Below are 14,847 nucleotides of genomic sequence, written 5' to 3' on the forward strand. Positions count from 1 at the left end.
TTTGACTATGCCACCTCTTAATGCTTTGAAATGGTAGTGATAATAGGGTAAATTGGCAGGAATATTAGGTAGGAGTAATTGCGTTGGAAGATTTTTTCACCACAATTTCTGCTTCCAGCCCTGCTCTGTAACTCCACCCCTTACATGTTCACCCAGTACGCCCCCTTCCCACGATACACCTGCTTCTCGTATACCAGGAGAGAGAAGACACCATGATGGTGGAAGTTAACTCCATATGGAGGAACCATAAGAGTCGCAGAAAACCTCACACACACTAAACTCAGCCCAAACTCCTCCTTGTTTATATATATTCAATTAAGGCACCATCCCTACCTCATAAATGGACTGTTACAAGTAGGAGTGTCCCATTCTTGCCTTTTGGCTTTCTGCCGTTTTGTTGGCCTTTTCTGACACCTTCCACGCTCTTTCCTTGTACACAACTCTCTGGCCCACTCATGATGGGTATCTCTCCTGTGGAGTGGGTCATACTCACACATGAATGTATATTCACTCCCTCACTTTAAATAAATCCTGCTCTCACTTGTGCCCCTGCTTTGAATTCTTTTTTTTTTTTTTGACAGGCAGAGTGGACAGTGAGAGAGAGGAGAGAGAGAGACAGTGAGAAAGGTCTTCCTTTGCCATTGGTTCACCCTCCAATGGTCGCCGCGGCCCGCGTGCTGCGGCCGGCGCACCGCGCTGATCCGATGGCAGGAGCCAGGTATTTATCCTGGTCTCCCATGGAGTGCAGGGCCCAAGTACTTGGGCCATCCTCCACTGCACTCCCTGGCCACAGCAGAGGGCTGGCCTGGAAGAGGGGCAACTGGGACAGAATCTGGCGCCCGACCGGGACTAGAATCCAGTGTGCCGGCACCGCTAGGTGGAGGATTAGCCTAGTGAGCCGCGGCGCCGGCCCCCTGCTTTGAATTCTTAGCTCTATGGGGGCAAGAACTTGAAATATAATTATTGGGATGCATGTTCCCAGAATAGTAGTGCATATTCAGGCTTGAGACACAATGCATCCACTGGCTACAGTATTGTGCCTTCAGGGACAGGACAAAGTAACATTGACTCCCTAGGATAATCATGCGATTGAACATCAAAACTCCACTTTCACTACTACACATACATGCTGTATTCATCTGAGAAATGTTACTGTGGAATGTGTGAACAGAAGTGTAATATTCTGAATTTCATGCCCCTGAAAGTTGAGAGACGCAGATTTACACACTGGATGTAGAGCTGTAACTCTATGCGGGGTTCCTCCCATCTTGTGCAAGAATTTCAGAAAGGCTCTTCAGCACGGTGCATATTTTTTAAAATGAATGAGTAGATTACAAAAGAGAACTTCAAAGAGGAAAACATTGTACTCATGTAGGAGACCTCCTTCCTGCACCCGGTTTGTAGTCTTTAAAAACAGACAAAACTAAACCATGAACATGAAGAAGACTACAGCAACAGAAACTAATTGCACTCCAGTCTTAAAAGAGAGAAATTAAAAGGCAAAACTATATTTCATCTTTATGGTATGAGTAACAAGTTGATAAAACTAGTCTGTAACCCTTCTTTTTATTTTCAACAGCAGGCGTCTTTTTAAAGAAAGAAAAAAGATGTTTTCCAATTCAAAGCAATGTTTATCTATAAAAGTAAAAGATGGTTATAAATGAGATACAGGTTAGCACAGCTCTGTCCCTTGGAAATAAATAAAATGTGACATGCATCTGTACTTTTAAAAAGAAAACAGTTAAATTAATTTTAATAATATATTTTATTTACTCCAATATATTCAAAGTATTGTCATCTTGACATCTACCCACTACATAAAACTAATGAGGTATTATATTCTTTCTTTCTTGATACAAAGTTTTGAAATCTTGCATGCATTTTACACTCACAACACACTTCAACTTTGTCCAACCACATCTCTCATTTCAGCTGCTCAGTAGCCCCAGGTAACTGTTGGTCATGTGACTCCCACATCACACAGCACAGGTTTAGCGTCAGGGTTGAGTGTCCTGTCTTTGGAATCAAACTAATCTGTTTAAAACATGTTTGTGTGCTTATTAGCCATGTGGTCTTAGGCAAGCAATTTCATTTCCCTTGTTTGGTATCAAATAGAATAATATCTACCTCATAGATCTTTGTGAGAATTAAATATGTAAACCTCTTTCCACAGTGCCTGTTACCTAATAATAGAGTAGATCTCTATAGTGCAGCTATTATGTTTAAGTCAGTTAAAAGCAATTATCCTAATGCTGGAGTCCCTGCTGTATTCCTGATAAAGTGAAAACATGCAAAAGGCCTCTGCCAGGCTGCGCTGTCAGCTCCCTTAGCGAAGTTTGAAGACTGAAGTTCAGAGCGCTTCCTTTGTTTGGGTTTTGAATGTATACACTATCGTGTGCCATGAAACAATGCCTTAGTCGGTGATGGGCAACATAGACAACAATGGTCTCATAAGATCATAATGAAGCTGAAAACTTCTCATCGCCTAGTGACATTGTAGCCATGGCAACACCATAATGCAAGTGTTGGTGGTGAGCCTGGTGTAAACAAACACACCGGGCTGCCAGTCATATGAAAGGGCTGCACACACAATCATGTACAGTAGGTAATACTGGATAATGATAATATACAACTGCACTACTGGTGTTTAGATTTACTATATTATACTTTCTCCCCTTAATTTAGAACCTACTCCTTCTAATTATTAAAAAAAAAATAAAGTTGCCTAGGAAACAGTATGCTGTGTTACACCTGTAGCAACCTCACATGTCTCACGTTGACTGTGTCTCTTGATCACCTCAAGAGGCCCTGTCAAATGATTGGCTTACGCCATCTATGTGTCTGTGAGTGCACTTGATGCTGCTCACTTAGTAATGAAATCATCAAATAGCGTAGTTCTTAGAATCTGTCCGGTTCTTAGGCAAGTAGGATCTGTATCACTGAGATCGGACTTGCCTTTTCCGAACCTCATGTTGGGAATAGTGAGTAGGAGACTTTTTTTGCACTCAAGCATGCAATCCCTTTAATAAGAAACAGCAAATGAACTTCTCCAGCCTTCTAGGACTGTTTACATAGTTGGGAAGTCACTGAGGATCCAGGGCCAGGGCTCAGCCAAGCGAGGTAAATGAATTCCCAGAGTTCCTGATAACATCTAGTCAGTTACACTGTGTAAGACAGCAATACGCTCATTTAATGTTCTGGAAGAATTTATGGTCCCTGCTTGATTCCCAAACAATGGTTCGTGGTTACTGGCTCCTGGGAGGATACCATCTTAGTCTCAAGTCTGGGCCTTAAAAGCTTCGTCATGATAACGATAAAGCTGTTTCTCTGCTATTCACCTTACTTTAACTGACTCCCTTCACTCCAGCCATCTCGGACCTTTGGGAAATTAACAATTTACATTCCTAGGGGAGTGGTTTGGGGTTTTTGTTTGTTTGTGTACATCGTAAAATTATGTTTATCAAGATCTCTGCACCATGACTAAGCACTAACTTGTGAGTGGTGGAGAAGACTCCGTGGAGGCAGTTTGCAACAGTTGGTCTTCCCGGCCCAGCTGGTTAGGTCTCAGCAAGGAGGGTGGTGGGAAACAGCACAGCTGATGATGCAGAGGCAGGTTTGTAAACATCGGCCCTGCCAGCCTGCCATACTCAAGATATCACATGCTCCTGTGTGTGGGGAAGTACAGAGCAGGACCCCTGGGATGATGAAAGCCACCATTTTCCTTTTAATTTTCCCAGCTCTGCAATGTGGAACTAAAACCCCCACAGTCATCTGAACAGACTTGCAATGACTAAAGGATCCGCTTTGATTTTCACCACTCAGCAGCGAAAGCAACACATTCTGAGCATGTAAAATGCTCAGCTGAGTCAAACCGCTGAGTTGAGGCTTTTCCTGAAAAGCTCCTCAGAGCCAAAAGCCAGGGAATCGATACCTTGACCCACATTAGCAGCGCAGCTGAGGATTGTAAGGCGCCTTCAAATAACCCCGGGCTCCAACGTGCAACGCCTCTCTTGATGGAGGTGAAGGAAGAGCAGCAATTATTTGGAACTTGAAATAAGTGCTGTCTGTCGTTTTTATACCAGGGGAACATCCGGTTGTGAAATGTGCAAGGCTCAAGTCTGATCTGACCTGAAGTAGTCAGACCACAACCCAGAAAGGAGGAAGAATCACTTCTGTGTGTCTGAAACCAATAGAAAAAAAATCCTATTTCACTGCTGTGCACATTCTGTGGCAATATGCTGAGCACAGACAGCATATTCCATAAATCCACAACCTTGTCTGGAGATAGAGCATTTCATCACTTTTCAAACTGCAGGGCTAGGTGTTTTCCACTCTCAAAAGACGCAGTGCCTTTTTCTAAATCAGCGTGGCGAGGTTGCTCCACGCATCTCCTGGTGACTCAAGAAACCACAGCAAAGCACCATGCAACGGCATGAGCTTCTGCATGCACTCAAAACAGCCAGGAACCCCACAGAGATCCGTGTTGAAATTCAGTCCACAGGCCCTTGTGGAGATAATATTTAAGCATAAATGTGCAATCTTGAAATTCTCTCTCATGACTGCCTGCCTGATGGATCTGTAGGGAAATTTGGTCTGGGGGATGAAGAGGGATTCTCGGAGGAATTTTGTGAGGAGCTGTGGGAAAACATGACATGCTGAGATATTCCTGCAGGGCAGAATGAATGCGATAAAAAAAACTCACAGGCACAACTTCTATTTTTGGTTCTATATGCAAATGCAAATATTTTTGGTTCTACATGCTCAAATACAAAAGATCTATCAAATTATTAAGAATTCTGAATTGAGATGATTATCATCATTTTTTGATTATGAAATTAGCTTTAGAAATTTCTAAAAGATAAAAGATTATACTGCAAGTCATGTTTTAATATAAAACAGAGTAGAACTCTCCAAAATATATAATGTCCCATGTTACTGGTTCTATATGCATTTTTAAGAATGTGGGCACCATCTTCACCAAAATTTGGGAACAAACTCAAAGTTTGTGATTTTGAAAAGTACATAAAGTATGACAAGAAAAAGCTACTGCTAATGCAAGCTTAAACTCTTTCTGCCTCTGGCCAGGATCTGTTCTTTGTGAGGGGTAGTAGCAAATTTCCCATGACCTGGCAGTTTTCTTTGTCTCTAGCATTGGATAAACATCCCAGAGAGTTCCCTGGAGAAACTAACAAGTAGGCCCAACTGTTCAGAAACCACCTGGGATGCTCTTGGGACCTGAAAGGCAGGGCAAAAGTTGTTAGAATAAAAATGGAGTCACTTGTGTCAACCCTACCAAGAAAATAAATGCATAAAACGGGGAGCCTGTACACAAGGGGTTATCCCTGATTGTTGAATAACCAGTAACACAAGCCTCTGCCAGGACCATAGTATTTCATAAAGGCCACCACAATGTTATACAAAAAATGCTTCTGCAGGGACATCTGCCTTTCAACATTCAACTGGTGCCACCCTCATTGCTAACCTTTTTCACCAAAGATGATTATTTCAAAATAGCTTATGTGACCCTCCTCATGTTTGCCTTTGAAAACCTCTCTGCCTCACCTCTGTGATTATACTCATGGATGACTCTGCCATGCATATTTCTATTGCATTGCTCTGCTCTCCCCAAATGAATATGCTTATTCTTTGGAGGCTCGCCTTGATTGTTATTTAGGTTGACAGTGGGATGTTTTGTCTCCTGGCTGGGATCCTATAGTGGCTCATGGCACTCAGGTTCTTGGGGCCAGAACATTCCTAAAGGCCTTAAACACCTTTGATGCTGCTTCCCAGAGGAGTCCCTGAAACCATTTGAGGAGAAAGTGATGGTGCTATTGATGCCAAGAGGCAAAATGTCCTAAGGTGAAATAATGCTCTCCATTGGTAAATGGGGTTGATTTAGGATGTTTCAGAAGTGGATCAGTAATAAGAACATGTAGAATTCATACCTAAATATTCTGTGCTTTTTGGAATTTATTTGGGTCTCAGCCAAAGGAATGTCTTCCCATTTTCACTTCGTAGGTTATGAAAAATGACCTATGCATATTTTTGTAAAAGCAAGGGCTAGTCTAACATATTCTGAAGGAAATCCAATTACAGCAATTTTGCTTCTTCCATTTCCTTCTATGAGTAAAATGGATGTAGTACTCATTGCCATTTCTTTATCTATATGCCTAGATAATCTTGAAACCCTTGGAAACTCATTTTCTTTCCAAAATGTCCTATACAGGTCACATAATGCAACATTTTCAGGAGGAAAAAGAACCAAATAATTAAAATCAAAGAATTTCTCATCAATATTATAGTATCTCAACCATTTTCTGTTTAATACTTGGTCCTGTCTAGTTTTTCTTCAGTTAAAAACTTTTCTGGTGTGGCCATGTGGCCTAGCAGTTAAGATGTCTGTGTTCCACATTGAGTTCCTGGGTTCAGCTCCTGACTCCAGCTCATGACTCCAGTTTCCTGATAGTGCAGATTCTCGGAGACACTAGTGATGATACCAGTACTTAGGTCCCTGTCTCCCACATGGGACACCTGACCCAGCCCCAGCCATTGCAGGCATTTGAGGAGTGAACCAACAGATGATCCTCCACCCACTCCTTCCTTCCCTGTCAAATAAAAATAAATAAATCAAAATTTAAAAAACAAAAGCAAACCAAAACTCTTCTTAGTACAATAATATTGTGGCATGATATTTTAAGGATAACTTTAAGTTGGGGATTCATTTTCTTAGAGGTTGTATTCAATAGAGAAGGCACCAAAGGCACCACTTAAATCCATTATTATAAAGCTTGGGTAACCTTTGGAGACTAATTTCTATGTTCACTATGATTTCAGAAGACCTACAAAGTGACTGTACAAAACTATTGAATTTGAACCGTGGATAATAGTCCAATGAGCATGGATTTTCTCATCTTCTGTGAAGGAACTTTCTTGCTTACAGGTGCATTCTCACCAAAACTGCCTTCCTAGTTTCCTAGGGCATGAAAGTCCTATTTGCCATGTTGTCTCAGCAGTGTGTACTATCTCATATCTGTACTCTGTCCTGAATAATGGAACATCAGTGAAGTATGAAATTTAAAATTGCCTTTTCTCTCAAACTTGTCCTATGAGAAATAAAGAAGAGAATTTTACTCTTCATTGAGACAAACGGGTAACAACATGCCTCGCAATCCATCACCAACCATCACAGCACCAACTTTCTTGGAGAGTTTTTGAGTCCATGTTTTTTGAAGCTCTTGATATTTATTGTTTATTTATTCCTCTTTTTTTATAGTTGAGGAAACTGAGGCATTGAGAGGTAGAATGATGTGCCCAAAGTCATGTCATAAGTAAATGCAAAATCAGGATTTGAATCCAGGAAGATATGTGGAAAATATCAAATGGAAAATAGCATCTAGTAGAAAACTGTTTAATTCGGTATTGTTTTCTAAAGAATATGTTAATGGGAAATTAGCCTTCAAAGGATCAAGTTTCAACTGCAGGTATTCTTTTAGCTAGGATTTAAGAGTTCCCAACTGGGTCTGAGATGAACTTCACTTTTATGTGAGCATAAGCAGGTGTGTGTATTTGTGGATGTGATCCAGGAGAACTGAAAAACTCCCCCTACCCCCAATAGCAAGCTTCTACTAGGACCCGATGACCCACTCTGTGTATGTTTTCCCAAACCCTGCAACAAGACCAGCAATTGGTGCTCAGCATGGTAGACCTTAGTAGTATGCCTATGTTAGTAACTGAGTAATCTCCTTGATGTTGTAAACATGCAAAATTGGCTAAGATATCAGTGGACCATGCAGCTATGCCATGACCATGCTTGTTGCATCAGCAGAATCAGCATTTTCCCATACTCACACCAAAAGGTTGTGCTGGGCTTTCAGATGTAGCAACCAATATTTTAAGCCAGTTTCACTGGCGTTGTAGTCAATAATGCTTCCTAACGCGGTAAGATTTTGATCATCAGTGTTGAGCACTCTCATTTTGTCCTATATCTACACAATTATTTTTTTTTATTTTTTATTTTTTATTTTATTTTATTTTTTTTTATTTTATTATTTTTGACAGGCAGAGTGGACAGTGAGAGAGAGAGACAGAGAGAGAAAGGTCTTCCTTTGCCGTTGGTTCACCCTCCAATGGCCGCCGCTGCAGCCGGCGCACCGCGCTGATCCGATGGCAGGAGCCAGGATCCAGGTGCTTTTCCTGGTCTCCCATGGGGTGCAGGGCCCAAGCACCTGGGCCATCCTCCACTGCACTCCCTGGCCATAGCAGAGAGCTGGCCTGGAAGAGGGGCAACCGGGACAGAATCCGGCGCCCCAACCGGGACTAGAACCCGGTGTGCCGGCGCCGCAAGGTGGAGGATTAGCCTATTGAGCCACGGCGCCGGCCTTACACAATTATTTTGACAGTGGAAATTTGGAGAATATATACAGACAATCCCTGAATCACAATGGCTCAATTTGCAGTTTTTAAACTTTGTGATGGTGCAAAAATGATATGCAATCACTTGAAACCATTCTTTGATTTTTGGATTGGGACTTTCGGGGAGGTGGGGCTGGTGCTATATGGTCACATCCTCTCTGGTGATTTTGTGTAGCAAAATGAACAATGAGCACAACACCATGGTCTTAAGAGGGAACAAGTGACACTGGTGAAGTCCATGCTGGCAATTGTTGCTGGATAGGTTACCTGGAGGAAGACACCGAGATGCAGTTTTGTGCACTGGATATTTATTAGGGATGAACACTGGTGGATGAGGGAGTAAGGGAGCAGAATTGTGCAGGAAAAGCCAACTTGCAAGGCAGGCATATAAAACCTCAGCTAACCCAGCAAGAAGCACTGCAGCACACACAGACCAGCAAAGGAAGCCATGGCTGGACCCTTATACCCCTGCCTCCATCAGTCTTTGGATGGACCCGTGTTCAGAGAGAGGGACTCTGCAGCTGACAGCAGGTGATTGGTTGCAGTAACTGGGGCACAAGTCCTTCCTCCAGGAGTGGACCGGACAGCGCCTCTCCATGAAAACTGCAATATAGGCTCTGCACCACATGGACCCAGAATTCTGTGGCAGCGTGGGGAGCAGTTCCTTCAAGGCTACACTGAGTGACTGTCTTCTTTGGGGTACCTCAAAGAGGAAAGCCAGCTTCACGAATGACAGCCCCTGATGCAACCCCTGGTGTCAAGGCTGCAACTGGCACTTACCCTCCCTCCTCTTCCTCTCTGCACTCTAGACTTGCCTCTCCCAACCTCCCCCAGCATCTCTGCTCTCAGTGGCTTACCTGTGGTGTGATCACAAAGCTCATCCCTTCTCAGGCCATGGCTCCTGAACTGTCCATTCACCCCCAAGTGGAGCAAAGAATAAAGAGGCACCCACTGGCCAGGTGTCTTCCTCTCTCTTCGTGTTGTGTGACAGCAGCCCTCTCTGCCCTCCCTCTTCTTAATGATCAGGGTTACCCCTTCTTGCCTGTTGGCCACTTGAAATGGAGTCCCAGGTGTCCAAGGAGGTGTAGTAGCCTAGAATTCAATGGTACACTCTCTATGTACTCAGGTGAAAAGAACTCATTGTTAGGAATCAAGACCTCTAAACTTTTATCACCTGGAATGGTAGGAACCAGAAACTCGAATTCCCTAAGTGGGTCCTCAAAAGTGGAGATAAACAGGGCCAATGATACTCCCATCTCTGCCTTCCAGATCTGTGTGTTCTTTCTGCTGCCACAGAACCACTGAGGCTGAGGTGGCATAATACATTCTGCACACGAGCTGCTGCCTAAGCAGGTGTGGTAATGCATTGCCGTGCTGTCCCTTTCTGGGTGGTCACTGTCAGTACATGACAGTGCCCACGGGCTCACTCCCACACATCTTTGGTTACCTTATTCTAATCATGTTATATCCAGGTTGGTGGACTCATTGTCTTTGTCATTCCTCCTTTCTCTGCTTCTCAAATGGCTAATGTGCATCACCTTGTACAACTGGGAAAACCTAGAGTAACAGCACGACTCACCTGAAAATCACTAATGCTCCAAAGCCTTAATTCTTTACAGCTACCTTTCCACTTTAATTAACTAACCAGTTGGGCACAATAAAAAAAAAAAAACAAAAAAACAAAAAAACAAAAAACCCTATCCCTGATTGTCCGCTTTAGACATCAGTAATTTCAGTTGCTCTGAATAAAAAGGCAGTATGTGGAAAAACATTCTTGCAAAGAAATATTGCTGAAGAAGGGAATCATTTGTTTTCTGAGGTGACTTGTAGGCTTCCCTAATGATTTGGAAGAAGGTATTTTTAGTATCCTTTAAGTCCTTCTGATTTCGTCTAACACGCAGTAGCAGGTTTTATAGCTCCTCTATGGTACCCAGGCCTTCACTCATGTTTTGAAATTGGTATTTAGAAGATTTTTACTGATGCTGGCATCAGCGAGCAGTGAAGGGAAGGAAACTGAAGGCCTTAGATGAGGCACACACAAAATGGAGGCGAGAGCCATCGACTTGTGATTCCAATTGTAAGCTTATTTTGTTTTCTCCCTTTGATCCCCTGAAGTTTATCAAAACTTTCTCAACTGAATAAAAATTGCTGATATTTATCCTTTTAACAAAGGGATAAACAGAAACGGTGACATTGCTTTTTTCTCCCCCCATCTTGACTCTCAAGGTCTTTATAAAGGGCGATGAAGTCTTTGAACATCTCATGCTAGGGAATGAGTGAGTATGGCGATTTAGTATCTCATTTTTGAGACACTATTATAGTCCAAGTGTTTCCTATCTTTGTTTTTATGGAGCTATGATTGTGATAATTGAAAATAGATAGTGAAAACAGCTCCTTGGCCAGCTTCCTTTTCATACAAGGAAGAGACTGAATCAAAGGAATATATTACCTGGAAAACAAGTCTAGGTAATGACGATAGGCAGTAGTTGTGGCACTCATATGAGCTCCACATTTTAATGAGGCTAATTAGACTCATTATACTGCCACTAAAGATGTAAGTTTTCCTTAGTCGGCCTGGTTTCAAGAAATATATAATGTGTTTTATAGTGCTGCTGACTGCAAGGCTGCAAAGAGAATGTTACGTACGGCAGAAATGCTCATGGAATCCACAAACTTGGGCAGTTCAGCAAATGAGCTTCTTGGGTACCACACAAGACAACAAGAACAAGAGGTCTTCAAAAAGTTCATGGAAATACAGATTATGAAACAGCTATGCGGGGCTGGTGCTGTGGCGCAGTAGGTTAACGCCCTGCCCTGAAGCGCCAGCATCTCTTACGGGTGCTGGTTCAAGACCCGGCTGCTCCACTTCCGATCCAGCCCTCTGCTATAGCCTGGGAAAGCAGTGGAGGATGGCTCAAGTCCTTGGGCCCATGCACATGCGTGGGAGACCCGGAGGAAGCTCCTGGCTCCTGGCTTTGGATCAGCACAGCTCTGGTCATTGCGGCCAACCTGGGAGTGAACCATCGGATGGATGGAAGACCTTTCTTTCTCTCTCTGCCTCTCCTTCTCTGTGTAACTCTGACTTTCATATAAAATAAATATTTTAAAAAACAGCTATGCATGGATTTCAATTGTTTGAACCAAAATAATTGATCATTTAATTTCATTTTTTCCAAGAGGCTTTTGAAGTACCCTCAGACATCTTCCTATAAGTGATAATTAAGTATTTTGTATACTCACCAGATAGTATAATAAAAAAATGGACAATTCAAAATTTAAAGAGTCGTTTACTTGGAGTGTCTCTAAAGGGAAGAAAATGAATGTTTCTTCTATAAATCAATAATTAAATAAGCCAAAGCAATTCTTTATGCAAAATTAGCTGTAAATCTACCTATTAAATGGAGTAAAATATGAGTAAGGATCTTCTTTAGGCAGAATTAATATATTGGATTCTGTGTTGACAGGATTAAAAATACCAATATATTATTCTCCAAGCATGCAAATAAAGGCTATTTAATCGGTTTTATATGTTCCATCAGACTCCTCAAAAACGCACCTAACATTTTCAAGTTTCTTTAAAATGTTCAACCATTTTTACGGCTTTCTTATGGAATAAGAAAATATCCCCATAAGGATTGTACATATAAAGGCCAAAATTTCACTTTTTGTTAGAATCGTTATTCATGTGGAAAATTTTTCAGAATTCAAACTAAATAAACTAGCACTGAAAAAAATGATTTTGTCAGGAGAAGCGAGGCAATGAAATTCCTATTTAAAAATTTTTTGCTTTTGTCTATCCAGACCATGCTTTTTGTGTGCTGCAAAGCCCAGTGTTCCCATTCCTCATCTTTGCCAGGGGGTGACCACAGCCTGGCTGGCAGGTGGTCAGACCTGGTGGAGGCAGCTTCCGCCAAGGCAGAAGGGCGCCTGCACCCACGTTCCCAGTGGCCAGTCCTATCCAGCTTCCCTTGTCACTATGAGGAGCATCCTTTGGGTCCAGCCACACCAACTGCTACAGCCAGCCCTGCCTTCCCTGTAGCAAGAGTATGGACCACTGAGAAAGGTGCAGGAGACAGTGAGGGGAGAGGGGATCCACGCGGGGAAGGAAGTGAGTCCCGAGCCATCAGATGGAGGCCAGAGGTGGACCCTGAGAAAGAGGGAGACCCAGGGCGGGGTGGGGGGACAGCGTGCGGGAAGCAGTTTGGGGCTGTCTCATGACAGTGACAGTGATGAGGCACAAGAGTCGGGTGGCCCTGAGGAGAGGGTGCACCAGCCCTGCGCAGACCGGAACCCCCGAGAGAAAAGGGGGAACGGAGGTTACTGAGGTGAATGAAGGCCCCGAAGGGACTTGCACCCGAGAGATGGTAGAGGCAGCCATATTGGAAGGGAGCAACTGAGGGCTCGGCAATTAACCTGCTGAGGAGAGAAGGAAGTTGGGGGAGAGGGGTACCAGGCAGCGAGGGGGCAAGGCCCCAGATGTGGAGAAGCCACGGGTTGAGCCCCAAGTGGACCTGAGCTCCAGCTGCGCTCAGCCAGGCCCAGACAGAGCGCTCCCCGAAGGCACCCAGCAGCTGGAGCAGGAACTCGCCCAGCCTGCCTTTCGGGGCGTCATCCTCTGCGGGGCCCTCCGGCTCCCTGGGCTGCCTGCCTCTGCCTTTTTCAGTGACCATAGGGGTGCTCCTCCTTGCACAGCCCGCACTTACAGCAGAGGCGCCCTGGAGCTGGCTGGTGGCCTGTGGTTCAACCACGCATGCGTGCCCAGGCTGGCCCAGTGGAAGAGGGCTGAAGAGATACAGTTAGATGTATGAAACATAACTGTGGAGGTGTACAAAGAGTTCCCAAGCACCCCACCCCTGCTCCCCCTGTTACTATTTTTTTTTTTTTGTATTTTTTGGAAAAGATTTATTTTATTTGTTTGAAAGGCAGAGTGACAGAGAAGGAAAGACACGGAGAGAAAGAGATCTTCCATCTGCTGGTTCACTCCCTAGATGATTGTAATGGCCTGAGCTGGGCCAGATCAAAGGTAGGCGCTTGAAACTCTGTGTGTTCCACGTGGGTGGCAGAAGCCCAAATACTTGAGTCATCTTCTGCTGCCCCCCCCCCCCCCAATAGTAGGGAGCTGAATGGGAAAGAAAGCAGTCAGGACCTGAGCCAGTGCTCTGATATGGGATGTTGATGTCAAAGGCGGCAGCTTAAACGGCTGCACCATAATGTTGGCCCCCAACTCCCTTTCTTTCTTTCTTTCTTTTTTTTTTTTTTTTAAGATTTGTTTATTTATTTGAAAGAGTTACACAGAGAAAGGAGAGGCAGAGAGAGAAAGAGAGAGAGGTCCGTCCGATGGTTCACTCCCCAGATGGCCGCAATGGCCGGAGCTGTGATGAGCCAGGAGCCTCCTCCAGGTCTCCCATGCGGGTGCAGGGGCCCAAGGGCTTGGGCCATCTTCTACTGCTTTCCCAGGCCATAGCAGAGAGCTGCATTGGAAGTGGAGCAGCCGAGACTAGAACCGTTGCCCATATGGAATGCCCGTGCCTCAGGCCAGGGCATTAACCAGCTGCACCACAGCACCGGCCCCCAATCCCTTTCGAAGAGGAGTTTTGATGTAGTTACTAAACGAATACAAATAAAACACAACAAGACAGTACAATAGAATAGCTGAACAAAAAAAAAAAAATAGTATCAGGATAGAAGCCGGCATTGTGGCATAGTGGATAACGCTATGACTTGTAATGCTGGAATCCCATATGGGCACAGGTTGGAGTCCTGGCTGCTCTGCTTCCAATCCAGCTTCCAACTAATGTGCCAGGGAAGGCAGTGGAAGAAGGCCCTAGTGCTTCTGCCCCTGTACTCGTGTGGGAGACCCATAAGAAGCTCCTGGTTCCCTGGCCATAGTGGCTATTTGGGGAGTGAACCAGAAGCACTCTCTCTCTCTCTCTCTGTGTGTGTGTGTGTGTGTGTTTCTCTGTCTTGTAACTCTACCTTTAAAAAAAACAAAATAAATATTTTTGTACATCAGTGTACTTCAAACTGTTTATGGGAAAATGAAATTAAAAGATAAGTTTATTTTGGTGCAAAAATTTTGCAATTCATGCATATAGGGATCATGAAAAACTTCCTGGAAGTGCATTTTATGAAAAAATTTATTTGAATGCAACATTTTTGAACCAAAATAAATTTATCTTATTTAATTTCATTTTCCAGAAACATGAAATACCCTAATAAAGTTAAAACATGAGTTGTTTTACTTTATAATATTCATCTGAAAAATCAACATATTCACATTTGCCTGTGCAAGACCAGCTTCCCCTATTATTAACATCTTATATTAGTATGTCATAATTATCACAATCAATGAACCCAAATCCTCTCTTTCTCAAAATCTAAACTCCCTCTGTTCTCCATCCCCTCCCAGCCACTAATAGTCACCATTCTGCATAC

At 43.5% G+C, this 14,847-nt stretch overlaps 1 long non-coding RNA gene across 1 annotated transcript; it reads left to right on the forward strand.

The window, feature by feature from the left end:
* The first annotated feature begins 10,077 nt into the window (after nucleotides 1–10,077).
* LOC149126213 (uncharacterized) lies at nucleotides 10,078–11,428 on the forward strand. Its single transcript, XR_016234928.1, has 3 exons — nucleotides 10,078–10,489; nucleotides 10,639–10,688; nucleotides 11,020–11,428. It is a non-coding gene; the product is annotated as an uncharacterized LOC149126213 (long non-coding RNA).
* Nucleotides 11,429–14,847: the final 3,419 nt, after the last annotated feature.

The sequence above is a fragment of the Oryctolagus cuniculus genome, chromosome 6 (assembly GCF_051225735.1).
Source record: "Oryctolagus cuniculus isolate XC-2025 breed Fujian yellow rabbit chromosome 6, ASM5122573v1, whole genome shotgun sequence".
Taxonomy (NCBI): domain Eukaryota; kingdom Metazoa; phylum Chordata; class Mammalia; order Lagomorpha; family Leporidae; genus Oryctolagus; species Oryctolagus cuniculus.